The sequence below is a fragment of the Talpa europaea genome (genome assembly GCF_964194135.1).
Source record: "Talpa europaea genome assembly, chromosome: 5".
NCBI lineage: Eukaryota > Metazoa > Chordata > Mammalia > Eulipotyphla > Talpidae > Talpa > Talpa europaea.
In genome coordinates, this window is record NC_140071.1 from 26,347,888 (window position 1) to 26,358,485 (window position 10,598).

The following is a 10,598-nucleotide window of genomic DNA, read 5'->3' on the forward strand; positions in this document are numbered from 1 at the left end:
AGGCATTGACTTTTTAACTGTCTCCTAAATTTGTTGGCTGACAATTTTAATGTGCCTATAGGATTGAGAACAGTACTAAATAACACTAACCCTCACATCAAACGTGTATTTCTAAGCTCAGCTCCAATGAGATACATTAATTTCGTGTTACTTTCACAGGGTGAATTACAGTGGTGCCTGGGAAGGTGAGGCGTGCTGAGGGGCCCCATGTACCTAGCTGAGTTCTGCCTCCCCCCTCCTCTAAGCACCTTCAACTGGCCACCGCTCAGATTTCTGGGTCAGTTCCCTGAGTGAGCTCATCTGCTACCCCTTGCTTTGAGGCCCCAGAAATTAAACATGCAGCTATTTCTCACACCCTGGCTTACCTGCCCAGGGTTCTCAGCTCCAGAGTAAACACTTCTAATCTTTTCACACACTCTTTCAGGCCCTTCTCCTAGGCCTCCTCAAGTCTGACACACCTTCTCAAGTTATCCCTTCTGCACACACCCCTGCGTCAGTGACACTGCTTGTCCCGACCAAATGAAATCAGGTGTCCGAGGCAACCAACTGCCCCTGAGTGAAGCAAGCTGAACCTGCTCTCAACCTGGCAGCTCCCCACTCTGCTGCTTCTCATTAGCCCTTCCCATTAGGGTCCTGCCCTTGCAGGTCTTCCTTAGAACTGCTGCTTCTCTCCTGGAAGAGAAAAAGCCAGCAGGATACTTGCTCAGTTGGGGAGTTTCCTCCCACCCCATCCACTCAAAGTTTTATATTTCTCTTACATTTTTTGTCCCACATCTTCCATCTCCTGGTCAGAATGCTAGAATCCAAATGTTCAGAAAAGTTTAAGTGGACAAGTGAATAAGGAAGCACAGTTTCCCCCCCCACTATCTGAACGTAGAATATTTCTATTTGTTAAGTAGGTTATTTTTTGGATCTAATAACACAATTACCATTAATTTATATGGAAAAAATTTTGAGTGTGTCTAGACCCCCCCAAAAAAACTCTCCCTCTTTTTTTGGATAGCAAGGAAACCTGCCGAAAGTATGCAGTCGAAAGGATGAGCATAATTTTAATGCATAACTTTGTAGAAAGCCTAATAAATGTTTGTTGAGCATCATTACAAGTGAGGCCTGGTACAGAGTGGCGCTGTCTGAGTTGGTGATGGTGGCAGAGGCCAGCGGTAGCACCAGTTTCTATTATCCCAATAGAATGGAAACCGCATCAGACTAGTAATCATAAGATCTGTGCTCTCAGTCTCGTTTCATTCATCAGATTCATGGTTTTTGAAAGGATTAGTAGACTTACTCGTTTTAACAGATCACATTCTCTTATAGATGCTTTCTGAGAAAGGATACAGGGAGGTAGATTTTTTTTGAGTCCTGGCATCTCTAAAATTACCATTAGTTCATTCTTCATCCCAAGAACAAAGAAATAAATCAGAATGTAAAAGAATGGCAGGATTATGGAAAGCAGTGTGGTGATTCCTCAAAAAATTAGGAGTAGAAATTCCATACATCATCTATCTCTAGATATTTACCTGAGAAAAACTTCACTAATTTGAGAAGATATGTGCAGCACTAGCCAAGACCTGGAAACAACCTAAATGCCCATCAGTTGAGAAATGGATAAAAAATTTATGGTGTGCTTTCCCATGAAGATAGCCCCAGAAATAAAGAAGGAAGCCCCTCCCAAAGGCAAGGCCAAAGCAAAAGCATTGAAGGCCAAGAAAGCAGTGCTGAAAGGTGTCCACGGCCACAAGAAAAAGATCCATCTGCCACCCCTCTTCTGGAGGCCCGAGGCACTGTGACTCTGAAGGCAACACAAATATCCTTGGACCAGCACGCCCAGGAGGAACAAGCTGCACCACTCTGCCATCGTCAAGTTCCCGCTGATCACGGAGTCAGCCATGAAGAAATTACAAGACAACACGTGCGTGTTCATTGTGGATGTCAAGACCAACAAGCACCAGATCAAACAGGCTGTAAAGGGTCTCGATGACACAGACGTGGCCAAGGTCATCACCCTGATCAGACGTGATGAAGAGGGCAGAGGTTCAACTGGCTCCTGACTATGGCACTTAGATGTTGCCAACAAAATTGGGATCATCTAAACTGCGTCCAGCTGGCTAATTCTAAATATAAATTTTTTCATTCTAAAAGATATGTATATAAACAGAATGGATTACTATTTGTCTGTAAAAAAAATGAAATCCTGCTATTTGTAATAATAAAAGTGGGCGTAGAAGGAATTATGCCTCGTGATGAAGCCAGACAGAGGACGGCAAACAGAGAATGATTTCACTTATATGTGGAATGTAGAGAAAACAGATGAACTAAATAAAACAAAAGCAAATTTCTGGACTAAAAGACCAGTTAGTGGTTCCCAAAAGGAAAGCAGGGAGAGGGGCAGGTAAATTGAGGAAAAGGGGACAGTGAAGGATAAATCTGGTTATTTGCTGTGAATAACCATTAATGATTCTCAATGATGAATACCTGAAACCTATGTAATGTTACTTAATTTAAAAAAAAAAACAAACAGAAAGAAAAGTTATCCAAAGCTGAGCTCAATGGCTAAAACATCATAAATAGTAAATCCTATGCTGTGTATATTTTCCTCAATTTAAAAATAAAAAAGTTGAAAGAGTTTTCACTTGTAATCATCACTTATACATTTTTTTTCAAAATATTATTATTTCAAATTCTTTGAATTTTCTATTTTTCCATAGTCATCTAACAATGATGTGGCTTTTCTCTATAAACTGCTGGTGGAAAAGGATGTGTGTTTTTAAAGTAGCTGTGGAAATTGACAATAAATGAATTAAAAGGCAAAAAATCAAGAGAATGGCAGGGAAGAATTGAAAATGGTGAAGAATTAAATTCAAATAACTGTTGTAAATATATAGCTGAATATAAATGTCAACAATAACCCTTAAGCTCTGAAAATGAAACAGCTACTATAGCCAGGAAGGATGGAAACTCAGAGGAAATAAAAACCAGGCAGAGAATGATGCCCTCCCCACAGCATAAGGGAGGCTTCATTTTTGTTGTTTCCAACGTGACTTCTGCGCATGCTGATATTATTCTTATTACTCTGATCCTGACCTTGCAAGTGGCCTGTTTTTGCTTTCTGGCAGGTCTTAGAAGCGTCTTTCTGCCGCCTGTTCTGAAGTTCCCCAGTGACGCCTCAGGGTGGGTCCTGTTCCATTTACTGCTCAGACCCTTTCATTTGGAGCCTCGTGCCTTTCAGCTCTAGGAATATTTCTTGCTTTATGTCTTTCAGATATTTCATCTCGATATTTTCTGCATTCTTCACTTCTGGAACTCCTATTAGTTATACATCAAATTTTTTAATCCCTTGTCTCCTATTTTCCATCTTCTCTTTTAAGGAGTCTGCTTTCTGGGAACTTCAATTAATGTTTGGGGTTTGTTTGTTTTTCAGCCCTTCTATTGACTTTTTAATTTCAGCTATTTTTTTTTTTTAATTTCCAGGAGATTTTCTTATTTTTTCTAACCTCCTTCTAAACACACACAATGATTCCTTTTAAATTTGGAAAAATTAATCATAGCACTTTAAAAGTTTATATTTGTATTTTCTTTTGCTCCCTGGTTTTTGTTTCCTCTGAGTTCCTTCCTGGTCCCTTCCCACCCCTCCCTGTTGTAATAACCGTGTTTTATTTTAAGGGTTTCAGAACTGTTAAAAATTATTGTTGACATTTATATCCAGATACACATTTATAAGAAGCATTTAGGTTAACTCTTTGCTTTGCCATGTCACTTCTCCCTGTGGTGTTTTATACTCTGACTGACTTCTTTGTTCTCAGGATCTTAATTTTGACTCATCATTTAGTCAGACTACAACCCCAAATAACTTTCTCAAGATGCAATAACATAGGAATATGTTTTTGGAATCTATCTACATCTAGAAATACACTTCTGATGAATTCACAGATGAAAAGCAATATCAGTACAGTATTTCTGGTTTATAAATTTTCTCTTCTGAATCTTATAAACGGAGCCATTGCTTTTCTGGCATTTACAGTTACAAGAGCAAGTAGAAAGTCTGCGTGATTTTGTTTGCGGGTATGTTTTCTGGCTAGATGCATGCACATTTATCTCCTTATCCTTGTAATTCAAGGTTTTGCTCAAATATTTTTTTTCTCAACCAAATAGCTTTTTACATCTGCAAATTCAGAACATTTTCTGGCCTGCAAAATTTTCTTTCACATCAAGATTTGGATTATCACTTCTGTTCTAACTGCTGATTTCTTTTTCAGGATATTTACTGTTCGAAGGTTGCCTCTCTATTCTCTGAATAATACCTCCCTATCCACCAACTTATTTAAAAATATATTTTTGTCCTTTTCTCTAGTGTTTCTAGACTTCTCCTCCATATTAATAACTTAGATTCTGTCTTGTCAGGTCTACTACTTACATCTCTAATACAGATTTTAATTGTGTTATTGTAAGTCTTGCTTCTTTCAGTCTTTTCCCACCACTTCCTATTTTACTGTCCTCTCAACATTAGCATTTTATGATGCAGTGTGATCAGTTTCTTGCATTCTGTTAGCTTTTTACTTCAGAATGGTCTCATCTATGGCTTCTTTTCCTATTACATTGTCAGGTGTTATTGAGGATTGAAACAATCTTCTAAAAATTGATTCATACAATAAGCCATTTCTTTTATTAGTCTGTCCCTCTCAGTCATTAGAACTTAAGGCCCAGAATTATCCAGGGCACTCGTAGGGTCGATTTCTGGTTCTGTACTCATTCAGCAGGCCATGCTAGCTTCCCCTGGAGCTCAGGTTCTATCACCTCAGCTCTGAGACCAGAAGCAACACAGATGTGCACAGGTAACCCGCACAGCCCCAGGTCACTCACAGGCACGCCTGGAAGGAGGTGTGACTTTGCCTCTACTGCCAAGGCCTTGCTCTCTGACATGCTGGACCAATTGAATACATTCAGACTTGAGTCCCTCACGCATGCTGACTGAGCTGTTTGTCTCTGCCAGGCAGGGCTTTCTAGAAGAACAGAAATCAGTAACGCTCCATGCCAGTTCACAGGGCGCCCCATCTGAATGAACGTGGGTCATGGTGCAGAAGGGGAACCCATATCTATTAAAGGAACAGGGGTTCCTTGCTTAGCAGGGCATATGCACCTGGTATCTCTGAACAAAGAGAAGCAGGGCCTCAGAGGACTGTGCCTGGAGTCTTCTTCCTTCCACTCCACATCTCAGGTGTGGAGCTGCCTCTGAAACAAGAGGCAGTATAGCCAATTCTTGGCTATGTTGCTGGATTATTTCCCTCTTTGTTTTGGAGCATCACCATATCACAAATCTCACCCAGCTTCCAGCCAGCACTAGGGTTTGTTTTGTTGTGAATAAGAATCTTATTGTACCTTTTCTTCCTGACTTGAACATTCACAAATATTTTCTGTCAAGTTGGAAGCCAGTGAGGCAGTTGCCCCTAGCAAGATAGGCCACTCAACAGGGAGCTATTGTAGTGTGACAAGCTGAAATGGAATGCAGAATGCCTGGGAAGGGGAGGAAGTGGAGGGAGAGGATTGAACTCAATTTACCCAACCGTGAGACAACCAGCACACGGTTTCAGACCATTCCTTTGGCGGTCTTGCTTTCCCGCTCCCTTTGTACACTCCACCGGAGCTGCTTCCTACAGCTCCTCAGCCCTCCCAGCCACACTTCCTGGGGGAATTTCATGCTCTACTTTCTCCAGCCCTAGGACCTCAGAGCCCTTTGGAGCGCTCGCGCTTGGCCCCAACGAGCTTACCTAAACCTGCCTCCGCGGTGTCTCTCTCAGGTGGATGCTAATACTGTAGCTTTCTATTAATTTCCGTTCTACCCACACACTTTTCCAATTACAGCCCTCGGTGTCTCTCCTCCCTGCCGCCTGGCCCCTCACACAGCTGTCATCACTTAGGTATATATTTTGTGCTTATATTACTTGTGTGATTGCGTCCATCCAGTCCGTTTGCCCTATTTCCACAGTGATGCTCGCGCTTCTCTGACAGCAGGACCCGGTCTCCCATTTCCTTTGTGATTTCTCGCAGCCTGTTGTGTGTGCCTCACACCTGGGGGCAGCTCAAGTGGAGATGATTACGTTTCCTTGTGCACACACACACCCAGCGATAATGACAGATTGTTTTCCTCTGCAGTTTCTCTCTGTTTCTCAATCGCTCTTTATTTCTCTGTCCGTGAACTTCCATTCTACAAGACTTGGAAAGAGCGTCGGGACTCAAGTCAGAAAACCTCTGTTCTTTTCCACGGATAGCCACCACCCCGTAACTTGATACAAGTCATTTAACACCAGGGAGCTGTGGGCCAGAATGTGTCTCTGAGAGGGGTGCCGGGATCACAATGGTGGCTGCTAATGAGAGCTCTCCTTGGCTCTGCTGAGGTGTCGGACCGCCTCATTAGTAATTTTACTCAACGTGCCCTGCTCCTGGGCCGGTAGAGTTCCTATTGACTGAAACCCCACTCCATCTTGACAACCAGGGGCACAGCTCTTCCTTGTGACCTGACACGAGTCACTGGGAACCCTGTTCACAGGGTGCTGGAGAGCTGGAAGCCAGCCACCCCTCCTCTGAGCACACTGGTTCAAAGCATGGTGCTGGAAGGGACCTCCCAAATAATGCAGTCAACCTTGCTACAGGAGGCGGGTGCAGTCCAGGGTTCAAGCTCCTAATTACATTCCCTGCCCAGACTGTACCTTTTCCAAGCTCCCCAATAGGTTCTAGAACGGCAGCCCCAGTACAGACACACAGTATCTTGCACGGCTGCCATTTCATCCCCAAGGTCATGCACTTAGTCTTTATCCTAGAGCAGCTCAGTGGTGTCCAATTCCTTCCAGTAATAGCGCGGGCTTTTCCGTTGCCTCATTCCAAATGAATCATATATGGTCTTATTTCTAAAATTGACACCAATTGATGTTAGGCCTGGGAAAACTGATATAATAGCCAAGCTTACGGGCACCATCCCAGCATAACCTCTTTCATTGGGTCACCCTGTCTTTTGGGGGAGGGCTGGTTGTAACTCTAGGTCTCAGCAGCTGGCTGGAACCCCCTCAGTTTCTAGACTTCCAAGCCTAAGTCTTAGCACTCTGCCCTTGTACAAAGAAGGTGCTTGATAAATATTTGTGGCGTAAAGTAACACATCAGCATGAGGGATCCTGTTGGGCAATGATTGTTTTCTAATTTCACTGTGAAGTATATGGAAAGACTTCTTTCCTCCTCCAGACAGTGATCAAAATGGCCAAATTCCTCATTCTCAAGTCTGACTTGGGCTGGATGCTGAGTTCCAACTTGCTAAGTAAGCAGTCTTGTTAATTTGATTCTCTCCTTTGTGGTGGTTCCTGGAAGTTCCCGGCACTGGCATCTCCTGCTGGTGGTGGTTACTGCCCTGGAGTGCCCTGGGAATGTCAGTCACTCCTGCAAAATCCCCAATGCCTGGCATGTCCCTGAAGATGCTCCATGAAACTTTTCCGGCACCATTCCTACAGAGCGGGCCAAAGCTGGAGCACTGGTCTTTGGAGCAACTTCCACTTGTTGCTGTTCCAAGTTCTCTACTGCCTCGCTACTCAAAGTGTGGTCCACGGAGCGGCAGCACTGGAATCACTTGGGAACTTGTTAGAAAGGCAGGATCTTGGACTACATCCGAGAACTACTAAAACAGAATCTGTGTTGTAACAAGATTCCAGGTGTTTCCTATGAACATTCAATTTTAAGAAACACTTCCCCGCTACAATTCTGACTCAACAGGTCTAGGTCTAGGGTGGGGCCCAGGAATGTACATTTTGACAAGTTCTCAGGGGATGCTGATGCAGCTGGTCCAGGGACCACCCTTTGAGTAACAAAATTTTAGATTTATTAGGGACGAATGAGTATGTAAAGCCCCATCCCCACCCCCTAACACCCCATCTACCCCCATCACCTATGACTACTCCAAAGGCAGGGCAGAGAAAAATGATGTTTCCTCAGCTTAGAACACTATTTCTTAGTCCGGCTGTGCATCAGAAACCAGGGCAGTTTTGCATACTACTGACCATGGCCATTTCCAGAAGTACCTGATTTGAATGACGTGGAAAGTGACACAAGGCTTCAGATTGTTTGGAAATTCCCCGGGCGATTTCAAAGGATGGAGAATCACTGGTTTCAGATGATCTCTTAGAATTAGTAAAGATGCTCCCTGCCACCCGCTTCCACCTAATTTCTCCTACTTTTTCTGCAGGTCCAATCTCTTATCTGGAAGAGTCCAGTTTCTTTTCCAGTTCCACTTCAGGTGACTTCCATTCTCCCAGGGAACACAAGAACACTTGGGTAAATCAAATTCTGGCATCTCCTGGGGAAATATGCTAATGATCCTCTAAGGAACACTGCCAGATGCTTCTTCCTACCAGTCTTGACCATGAAATGAATTCTTAAAACACCATTTCCTCCCCCAGTATGAAGCCCTACAAATTTGTCATTCTTGAGCAGGGGCCATGTTCATCTCCGTTGTGTGGGTCCGATTTTAGTATACGTGTTGCCAAAACGAGGACAAAAACACCATTCTTTAAAAGACATCAAGAGGGGCCTGATGCTGCAAAAACCTTGTCAAGGTCTTTCTGCTTCATTGAGTGGAACTCCCTAGGAGAAAAATGTAGGAGTCCGTTTCCCTCTAGTCTTCTGCATCTCTCCCCCAGCCTTCACGCTGCTCATCAACTTCTTTCCCATATCACTTCATTTTCTTTTAGGTGCTCGTTGTCTTCTCAGCGCACCCCAGCTCCTCACCTCTTCACTCTCAAGGGTAGTGCTGGAGTTTGAGAGGGAAATTAGTTGTTTCCCCTTTTTCCAGTTCCAAACCCCAAAGCAACTGATGTGGACAAAAGCAGCCCAGACTGGACATAAGTACGTCCCTGATAAAGCTGGACTGGGGGCAGAGAGGGGACAACCTCAGGCAGCTTCGAGAAGTTCTCGCCCTGCCCTGCCTGACACATCCCACCCAGAAATGAAAACCTTGCCTTTGCAAAGCAAAGTCCAGTTGCAGGAAGCTTCCACAGAATGGAGCAAGCGGAGTCTTGAGAGGCTTTCAGAAAGTAAGGGAGGAAGGTGCTGCATTGCACATGTCAAGCTCTCCATCCCGTCTCACCAGCCAGGAGGAGGATGAGAAGAGGAGCTTTTTCTCAATGAGCAATATGTCCTCCTTTAGGGCTAGGGTCATGGCTCTAGGAGACCCCAGACAGCGACATCTTGCTCAAAGCTCCTCAGAGAACTAGGGCTGCAAACCCTCAGTGATCCTTAGCAAAGCCAGTAATCAAGCAATTGCCCAGTCAGTCATGCTCCGTCCACTGTCTTTTCTCTACCCAGGACGGCAGCCCAGGGGAGCCAGACCCCTTGAGAACTGGCCCTGAGCGTCCCATCGGTCCCTTCCGACAGGGCTTCACCAGATGTGATGGGCTTGGGAAGAGCTCTGCTGGTTCCCATTTGCAGAAGAAATGTGGAGTGTTTTAAAAGAAATATCTTCCCCTTGCACTCACACTCAGCCAGCGGCGTTATGTGTGGGCCAATGGGAACTGAAGCTGCTCTAACTGAAAGAAGAGACGCCTGGTGCCAAGCAGTTTTCCAGTAAAATGGTTTAAAAAATAATGGGAGAAAAGACAATGACCAAAAGAAGGGACAGGTTTTTTAGAAGCCACTGGAGAAGACTCCCCAGCCTAATTCAAGAGAAACAATGTGATTCAGAGGCCCTCTCTCCTTTTCTGACTGGAAATGTGACTGAGGAGAGAATGGGAGGGGGCCTTGGGGTTCACAGTGGAATCATTTCTGACATCTAGCCAAGACCCAGCTAATTGCTTATGATTGTTTTTTCTATTCACATTTAGTCATCTAAGCTGGGGATGTCTCCACAGATATAATTAGAGTTGGGTTTCTGTCTCTTTCAGACTTGGGCTCCTGTCTGGAAAATTAGCAAAAGTAGAGTGAACTTTGTTTTAAAAAATATTTAAATGACTTCCTGGAGCGTCCTCAAAGTCAATAGGTGTAAGTTTCAACAGAATTCATTTTCTAAAACGAAAGTGGAAAGTCACTAGCATGAATGGTGCAGAGAAGCGGAGGCTGGAGAGCTAACCTCTAGAATTAATTACAGAGAGTGACACTGTTTTCATTATCAAGTAGAGCTGGAGCCTCTGTAAGTTGATTAATCCAGTTACAAGCAGTCGGCGATGTAGTAAAGAGAGCTAGGCCTGCCTCATGCACTGCCGTAAGCGGGCCCTGCGTTCAGGCTATGTGTTTGTTTTCTTTCCTTTTATGTCTCAGAATGAAATTCTTAAATTGTAAATGGGAAGTTTTCATGGAACAAATCTTGAGTCCTATGTTTAAAATTAACTGGCAAAATCATCTTTGGGCAGAAGCTGTAGCCGTAGACAGGCCCTGCCCCCGTGCGTGTCCCTCAGGAGAGGGTGGTTCTCAGAGCGATTCCCCTAAGGTGCCTCCAGTCAGTTCGCCGACTCATTCTGAAGTTGGCTCTGGGATGAGGGCCTGGGTTCAGAAGGCTACGGAGTGTGCTAGTCGTCTTGCTGATGGGTGCTCACTGCTCGCTCATGAGGGGGGCCCCTCCTGCCCAAAGGCTT

General features: G+C 44.2%; 1 pseudogene across 1 annotated transcript; it reads left to right on the top strand.

Annotated features, from left to right (window-relative positions):
• The first annotated feature begins 1,631 nt into the window (after positions 1-1,631).
• Positions 1,632-2,090, top strand: LOC311171144 (large ribosomal subunit protein uL23-like; annotated as a pseudogene). Its single transcript has one exon. The product of its transcript is annotated as a large ribosomal subunit protein uL23-like (transcript).
• Positions 2,091-10,598: the final 8,508 nt, after the last annotated feature.